Raw genomic sequence first — 8,968 nt, 5'->3', positions numbered from 1 at the left:
AGGGGATCTGGTTTCCTGCACAGTGAGTGCGGGTCCAGATGTTTGAAGATGGAGCCTCTTCTGCTCGGCGTTTGCAGAGGAGCCACGGCAGAGAGATGGATGTTGGGACCGCAGAGAGATTGGGCGAAGGAACAAGGAGGGTTGAGACACTGTCCATTTGGCAAGAATGAGAAGAGTAAAGCACAATAATGCTTCAGAGGCCGTGATATCAGTGACTCTAGATCGATATTGAAAGAGTCCTATTAGACGGAAACCAGAAGAGAAAATTGGTGGGTGGATTTAACTGCTTCAGGACAGGATATTGTATATTAAATAATCTTACGGCACCATTTCAAATTCAGGCAACTGCCCCTTCACTGGATTAAGAAAGATCAAAGTGAGCCTGTGGGGAGTTGGAACAGGCTACTGGGGCCTCTTTGGCTATGAGGAAGCCCCCCCCCCAACCCCATCCCCAGCCTCCATTATCTGCTCGTGCCTTAGCCCAGCTCCACACTCGGGCCCTGGCCCCCAAGCTACCGCCCTCCACATCCTCTTCAGCACCCTCCTCCTCCAGCGGCTGGCAGAGACATGGGAAATGTCTGAGGGGGTGCAGCCAAGGTGGCCAGGGAGTGAGGTGCAGGTGTGATGGGGCCCAGGGGACTGTCACTGAGGAAAGAAGAGGCTTCCCAGCAAAGGAACGGGGTGGGAGGGTCTTCCTGAGCCTGCAAGAGATCTTAATTTTACCTTGGCGCCATTTTGAAAAAAGGAATCCTTGAATTCTCTCAAATTCAAACTAGTAATGTAAGAGTATGTGTGCGTGTGTGTTCAGATACAGTTCCCTTGAGAAAAGTGTGACAAGAGGGACTTTAAAGATGAATCTGTGTGAGTTCCCAGGGCATCATGGAAAATTTTATTTGAAAAGCTCTGGTGGTCCTTTAAATGGCATGTTTTGGATAACCCGCATGTTATTCTTTGGGAGCAAAACATTATTTCTGTGCTCAGCTCTGACTCTTTCTACTGGTCCCAAAGCTGAAGAAACAGCACAAAGCAGTGGAAGGAGTTGGGACCTGGGGTCTCCAAACTTAATTATGGGGTCTTCCTTCATAATTAAGCGGGGACTCTCTGAGGCCGGGGAAGCATGGACACCTCTCAGCTCCGCTCTGGAAAAGAGGGGTTGGGCTCGCTGTTCCTTCTGGTGCCAAATTCTTATTCCGTAAACATAGCGACCTTTGTAAACCCAAACTGCCCATGAGCAAGACTTCTCCCCAACGCTTAGCTCCCCTCCCAACTCACGAATCAAGTGCTACCTAGCAAGACTCCCAACTGCACTGGGCTCTGGGGTAGACATTTCAGAAGCGTGGGAAATGGACTCAAAGACCGACCACCCAAGTTCCTAGCAGTGCTGTTCCTTCCTAGATCGTGACCTTGCCAGCCCTTCCACCCGACACCAGCTCTGTCTGTGCTTGGAGATGGAAAAAGCACTTGGTTCGGGCCGCCCTGACTGGCAGTGGCACGTAAACTGTTCAGTTTCTTTTCCCTTGATGTGCAGGGCCTCTGAGGTTGGGGACAAGGACTTAACAGTGTCTCCTTTTGGGGAACAGGAATGGCTGGCAACCCAGAAAGCTGCAGAGGAGGGTGGGGCACGGCATCCAGCCTGTAGACAAAGCCTTGACATTCCGGCTGGGCCACCCGCCCCGTCTCTGTTAGTGAGGAGCTGGAAACACTCAGCCTCCTGAATCCTATAGGAGAGCAAGGTGGTTTCGGTCACACATGTTTTATGACATGGATGTCCAAACAGGAAAGCTGAAGGCAACTGGCTTTTTACTCTCTGTATTTTTAACATGTGTCTGGGAATGGACAAGATGGACATGGCCGCTACAGTTCTAAATGTCTGCAGCCTAAGAAATCTGCCATGCATTGAGCTAATCTGATATAAAACAGTGTTTGTTATTTGGAAATTAGGGTTTCTGCACTGCGCGTGAACTGTGAGCCTGTGTTTAGAAGTTGCTCAGGGCCTTAGCTGACACTTCCATACCTGCCAGGAGCCAGTGGAGTGAACCAGATGACCAGCTTCAAGCAGAATTCAATTACCCAGGTGGCAGCTGCTTCTCAGTTCAAAAGTTTAACATCACCCCCCCCCCCCCATCTTTTATGGCCATTACGAAAATGAGAGGGGGAAGAGAATACATGGAGGCTGAGTACTTGTGGTTTATGAGATTAGAGGCATTAGAGGGAAGCGGATCCCTGGCCTGAGGCCTGCACCAGGGTGTCTGGCCCACTCGGCACCTATTCCAGGAACCGGAGCGCGGCCCTGACGCCCTGCCTCCTCTCGGGTCTGTTCTTAGGAAGCCGTTCACAGCTCTCCCTCTCTAATTAGCCATTGCTGTAGCAGATGGTGTCCTTCTTTTTGGTTTTGGGGTTTTTTTTTTTTTTTTTTTGGAAGCATGGAGATTCAGACTTCTTATTCTGAAGGTGAACATCTCTGCACTGGGCTGGCACTGCCCATTGGTGGCTTTGCGTCCCTGGTCCTCAGCTGCGGTTGGCGACGACCAGACCTGGTTAGGCAGGTGGCGTGTTGACCGACCTCCTCGCCACCCCCCACCCCCACACCTGCACTCATTCCTGCTCTCACTCAGGCTGGCTGAGTGTCCGCAGACAGGCCACTGATGGACAAAGGAGGTGGGGGGCGGTGAGGGGAGAGGAGAGCCAGCATAAGGTAGACTCTGTTCTCCCCTCTTCTCTAGACAGATTTTCCTGGCTGCCTTCATCCTTTCTTGGAACGTGTTTCTTCCAGGCTGACTAGGCGTTTGAAGTCCAGACGAGCCCTTATACTTGAACAGTTACTCTGTGGCAGGCGGTACGTTCAGTCTTTCCAGTGTATCATGTTGACTGACCCTCCCAGCAGTCCGGGGGTTTAGTTACTGATAAAATAGATTCCAAAGTTCCACTTAAGCAAGGACAATGCTGTGGCTTAAAGGAGGTGTTTGATTGGGGTCCTGTTATCTGATCAACTGTTTTGGGTCTAGTACCTCTGCCCTCATTGCCACCTCCTACTACCCCCTGGACCACCCCATCCCCCCTTCCTCACCCCCTCACCTCCCACCCACCCTCCACCACCCCCTCTACCACCCCCACCACCTCTACAGCCATGTACACTACCAGATGCTAAATGTCAAATTGACAGGGACTTGTCAAAAAAAAAAAAAGAGAGAGAGAGAGAGAGAGAGAGCTGACATTTGTTTACAGAAGGACATCTTTTACCTGAACTGTCTGGACAATCAGAGCCCCATTAGTCATTCATTTGGTCTTTTACTGTTCTCTTTAGTCCCCACGGTTTCAGTCTTTGTATGTGGAACTGGGAGCCAGGTGGCTTACCTTTTCTGAACTCAGCAGACTTGCATCAGGTCTTGGTCTCTGAGAGAAATGGAAGCCAGCAGTCCTTGGTATATTTGGAATTCAGTTTAGTCAAAAATATTAGGAAAACCGGGGAAGATGCCCGAACCTTCCCAGCAAATTGAACTCCCTTCCGGGGTCAGGTTGTCATGTGCTAACAGATTGTAAACTCACATCCAAACTCCAGGTTTTCATCCTATGCAGCAATTTGAAAGCCTCTGTTTGGGGGAAGTAGTGGATAACCGGGATTATAATGAGGAGTAAGACATGCATGCGTGTGTACACACACAAAAATGAAATTAGTACACCATCTCCCCAAAGATAGGTGGGGAGACAGAGGTGTCTGGAAAATCTGCATTCGATAACATGATCAGAAAAGCTTTGGCAAGTAACTGATTATAAAGGCTTATCCCAGAGGGCCGGCACTGCCAGAGAAAACTTTCCAAAGCACAGACCTGGTCATGCCACCGCCCTGCGGCAAACCCTGCCGAGTTGCCCTCTGGCCTACGGGATCCAGTCCAAGCCCTCAGAACGGCACCCAAGTCCTCCACAAGCTGGACCCTGCTCGCCTCTCCAGCCGATCTGCTGCAGCTGTCTCTCACACAGCTTGGGCTCCGTTTTCAGCTGCCGGCCGGTCCTCCGACGGGCCAAGTGTGCTGGTGTCCTGAAGGTTTTCTCCGAGCTAGTGCTGGCAGCCACACCTCTCTGTCTCCATCTCTCTCCCCCCTCCGTAATGAATGCCTGTCCATCCTTTAGGAGGCAGTCGGCCGGAGAAGGCTTTTCAGGTCTGCCGGCGGAGCTGACCACGTCTTCCTTCACGCCCCCATGACATGCTTCATAGATAGAGTTTCTTGCTGTGTTACTCTTTGCATGTCGCCCCTTTTAAGACAGTGACCTGTGTAAGGGTGGAGGCTGCATCTTGGTCGTCTTTAGACACCAGCATCAAGCATGCTGAAGGGCTCAGAGTGGATGCCCAACAATGGCTGCCCTGGGTTTTTTGTAAGAACTAGCTCCGACTTCGGTTAAACGTTGCGCAGTCTCAGAGGTAGGGCTTAGAGAGGGTTCTTGCCGAGAGGGAAAGAAAGAGAGGGCAGCTTTCTTAGAAGCTTATCTGTAAGTCTCCACATGCAGGGGTCACCGGCCAACCCAATGGCAGCCTCCGGAGTAAAATCTGAGCCGTCAGAAATGGATGGAACTGGTTACTATTTTTGCGCGTGACCTACCTTTTGGTTACTTTCTGTGGCTGTTGCAAAAAACTCCCAAACTTTTGTAAATGAACCAAACCACTTTGTGACGGTTTTGTTTGCCTTCCTCTTAACGTGGCTTTTCACCCTAGGAATTTGGCACAGTCCCTGAAACCGGGTTTCAGTGCAGAGCCACCGATGGGAGAGTACTGTTCTCAGTAGGACCAGCTTCCCCAGAACTCGCTCAATTGTTTTCCCAGGAAGATTGAAAAGCCAAGAATAGCAAATCTATCCACTCCGATGGTAGCACTCATTTCCTCAGTGCTCATGGCTGCATTCCCCTGGGAGTAAGAAGGGTTAGATGACAGTTGTCTCCTGCCACCTCCTCTGTGCCAGGTTCGCCTGCACTCAGTGGGGAGCCAGCCCGAAGCCACATCTCTACTGTCTCAGTGCAGATGGGACTCTGGCACTAGAGTATGTTTCAGTCTAGATTTCCTTCTTTGTTGCCATTTGATTGGTTTGCAACATCCCAGTGGTTGTTGATTGGAAGGAAACAAATGGTGAGTGTTTACATGCCGGGATATTGTAACATGTAATAGCGTTTGGGATTAGGGTGAGGGGACAAGGACTGGACTCTGTGTGGTTGATCGTAGCCCCCAGGACAGGCACCCATTGAAGGCTGACTTCTCTAAATTTCCGGAGGCAAAACTCGAGGGCTTCCAATCATTAACAAAATATATTTATTGTAGAAGAGTACTGAAGAGCTTTAAAAGGAATTAAGATGAATAGAATATGGAATCTGGAGGAAAAATTACAGGGATCAGAATTAGGCAGCTGACAGATTTTTGAGGGTCAGTGGTATGCCTAAACCTGTGCTTTTAAAGACCTATGTCTGGCCCTGGCCAGGTGGCTCAGGTCGCTGGAGCACTGTCCCACACAGGGAAAAGCTGCAGGTTCAGTCCCTCATCAGGGCTCATACCTAGGTTGTGGGTTCAATCCCTGGTCAGGGCATGTACTGGAGGCAACCAATTGATGTTTCTCTTTCTCTCTCCCTCTCCTTCCCTCTCTCCCTCTCATTCTAAAATCAGTTTAAAAAAAAAACAACATATCCTCAGGTGAGGATTAAAAAATCAATTAATTGAAAAAAATGACCTATGTCTGCTGCTGGACAGGAAAACAGATTTGCAATGGTGGGAGGGACCTTGGCTAGGAAAAACACAGTGAGAAGCACTGGCTGGAATTCACTGGGAACGGCGGCTGAGTGGCTTTCTGAGGTAGCTGGGACACAGTAGAAGACAAAGGTCACGTTGAAGATCGTTTCCATGGGCCAAAAGAGACTTCTGTCACTTTGGTTTCCATAGGAAGCAAAACTTTGATCCCCCCCAAATTTTGCTTCTTATGGGAAATGCTAGCTTGGTTTAGGCTCCCACTCACATTTTCAAGTCCTTAATTGCAATGATGTGTTTATTCATTTCGGCAAGTACTTATTCAAAGTGCTAGCATTCTTGGCTCAAAATACTGGCTTGCATCATATTTTTCTTACATCTGCTGACTCCATTCACAGGGACCGGGCCAGCCCTCTACGGCTGTGTTAACCCTCCTCGAAGCCGTCACCCTTGGCAGGCTCGGGGTCTGTAAACGCTACTGCCGGTCTCCAGGCCAGGCCTTTAATTGCGCCCAAGCTGTGCGCTTAGGAAAAGCTGATAGGAGGCAGATGAAATAGAGAGGCAGGACTTGTCCCGTCCTCTCTTCTGAAAGTACCCTCTGTCCCTTGCCCTGCTCTGGGAGATCCAGAAGGTGCGCAAAAGCTCTGTCACTTGCCTGGGACCATCCAGTGCCTATCACTCCCTGGGTCTCGATTTCTTCATTGTAAAAAAAGAAGGACACGTTCGATCTCAAAGTTTCCACTTAGAAGCCCTCACCCCCAAGAGAAGGGGAGAAATCTTTCCCAGCGAAAGGACTTTTCCCCATTTGGTTGCCCATATGCCAAAGGAGCTCTCTTGCATCTGAGACGTCTACACTCAGTCTGGCCATGCTGTCCCTGTGTCTTCACTCCACAGGCCTGCCCAGGGATCCTCACTACAACCAGGCAGGGGTCTTGTTCTCCCATCGCTCTTCCCGGTAAAAAGTTGGCCAACACCTGATTCTTTACTGTACTTTTTCCCTTCACCTCTTAAAACTAGCCTTAAGTCCCGGCTATAACACTTGATCCTAAGACCACCCAAAAGTGCCTAGGCCACAGCTCTTCAGTGCAGTGTGTAGAGAAGCATTGACTTTAGAAGGGCAACAGCGAGGTGCTGTCTGATATTCTGAAATGGTTTTGTCCAATAGGTTTGTTCCCATAGAACTGCTGTGGGAAATGGCATTTCAAAGACCTTGAACATGGAACGGGATTCACCTGTGGAGGTGGGATCAGAAGGGTCATAGCAGGGGTGGGGGAATGTTTGCTGACCTACATGGGGCACTTGTATAAAACAGTGTTTCTCTGCCTGATGAGGGTGCGCAAGGTAGACTGATGGATGGGAACAGGGTTTCTAGCCGAGTTCACGTCGGTTGGAGAAGAGGAGAGGCACGGGGAAAGCCGCGGAATTCGTGCGGACAGCAGAGTGGAAAGCAATCACTATTCCTGCACCCCACCTCCTCTGGTGCTGTGCTCTGAGACCAAACTTCAGAAGGAAGAAGGTGGTTTCCATTTTGCTATTTGGAGGCCAGACTGCCCGAGTCACCACCTGCATGGTTTTGTGCGAAGAAAAGCCCCCAATCTGAAAAATGTAGCTGAAGCCCTTGACTTTCCAGACCTATGAGACTCCAAGGGGATTTTATAGGTTCAAGTGCTAAGTGAAGGCAAAGGCAAAAATACAGATTGCAGGGAGCATGCCTTCATTGTTACCCACTCTGGAATACAGCTGGAACTTTGTATTCCTCCGGAGGTCTTCAGCGGCCAAATAAATAGCTCTAGAGACAAAGAACAACCAATGCCTTCATTTATCGGGGTTATATTATCGACTGAAAAATGATCATTTTGCTTATGGAGAAAAGGGAGACCAGCTGGCAGGAGAAATCTACATCGTTCAGTTTTGCTTTCAACATTGGGTGGTGGTTCTTGCTGCACTTGACCCATTTAGACCAGGGCCCAAGGGATGATTGATCTCAAACAGGCTACAAAATCTTTAGCAAGCAAAGGTGTCCTATGGGTTAGCAGTTATGGGGGCTGTAAAGAAAGCATTTTCTAGACCCTGGAAGACAGAGTCCTGATAACACTCTATAAATGCCTTCTGTTGAATTCACAGTGTTGGGAACTCTGTTCTGGATTTGGGGGCTCTTTCCCCCAGCTGTCATGAATTTGAGTTCAGGTTACAATTCCTTTGCTCTTCCCAGTGTAGACTGATTTAACCAAGCATGAGGATTGCTGAAGAAGGCACCAGCCCTTAACAATGCTTTCTTGGGCAAGAGGAAGAAAGTTTCTTTTAAGGAGGAATAAGAATTACCCTAATGTTCTGAAAACAGTTGCAAGTTTTTCCTTCCTTCCCTTCCCTTTTCACTTCCTCCCTTTCCTCCTCCTTCATTTCTTTCAAGCCTCAAGTCTTTATTTGTTCATGCTGAATGAATACTTAAGAGTTGATAAGGCCAGCTTTTACTTGCTTAGGAAGTTAATATTTTCCTTGTACCTTGTAGTCTTTCCCAGAGAGGTGAAGTAATTTTCTCCTGGGAATCATGTACTTTCCCAGAGTATAGTTGACTTCCTGAAAGCATTGTTAATAATAATAGTAATAGTAATAATAATAATAATAATAATAATAGTAATAATAATAATAATTTGCTTTCTTAATGTTGGAGACTTTCAGCCACTGCAGTCTCTGCTAAGAAGCAGAAGCTGTAATGGGAGGGAAGTCCCACCACGCAGCCAGCCAGGGCTATCTGCCTGGTTCCTGGGGCTCATTGCACTCCAGGCCTCAGGGCACCCAAGGCTGCCCTGAAAGAGGCGCTGCTGTACCTGGTGGGAGCCATAGAGAGGCACCAAACAGGTCTTCAAACTTAGAGCCAGCCCCGTATGCATGCTTAAAGCTTCAAGTGTTGCTCCTTTATGAGGCCAATCACCAGACTGGACGAGAAGGTTTCATTCGCTGTAGTAGCCTGAATGAATTCAGTGGATGCCCTTTGGTTTGTCACTTGGCGATAGCGCTTGGGAACTCTGGCGAAGCCAGCTCAGACCCATTACTCCTGTGGGCCCAGTAGAAAGTGGATAACGGGGCTCCCAGACCAGAGGAGGCATTGGGGAGGACACCAAGAGGGTAAGGGAGGTAACCCACAGGCGGGCTCGGGGCCAGAACCTCTCAGGGAGGCTCAATCTCTCCTGCGAGCGCTGGCTGCAGTAACGCCCGACCCCCCAACCCCACCTCTGCGCGTCCCTG

This window comes from Artibeus jamaicensis, unplaced genomic scaffold, assembly GCF_021234435.1.
Source record: "Artibeus jamaicensis isolate MK-2021 breed Jamaican fruit bat unplaced genomic scaffold, CSHL_Jam_final scaffold_1689, whole genome shotgun sequence".
NCBI classification, from domain to species: Eukaryota; Metazoa; Chordata; class Mammalia; order Chiroptera; family Phyllostomidae; genus Artibeus; species Artibeus jamaicensis.
The sequence above is the reverse complement of the archived record's forward strand: the minus strand, read 5'-3'. Positions refer to the sequence as shown.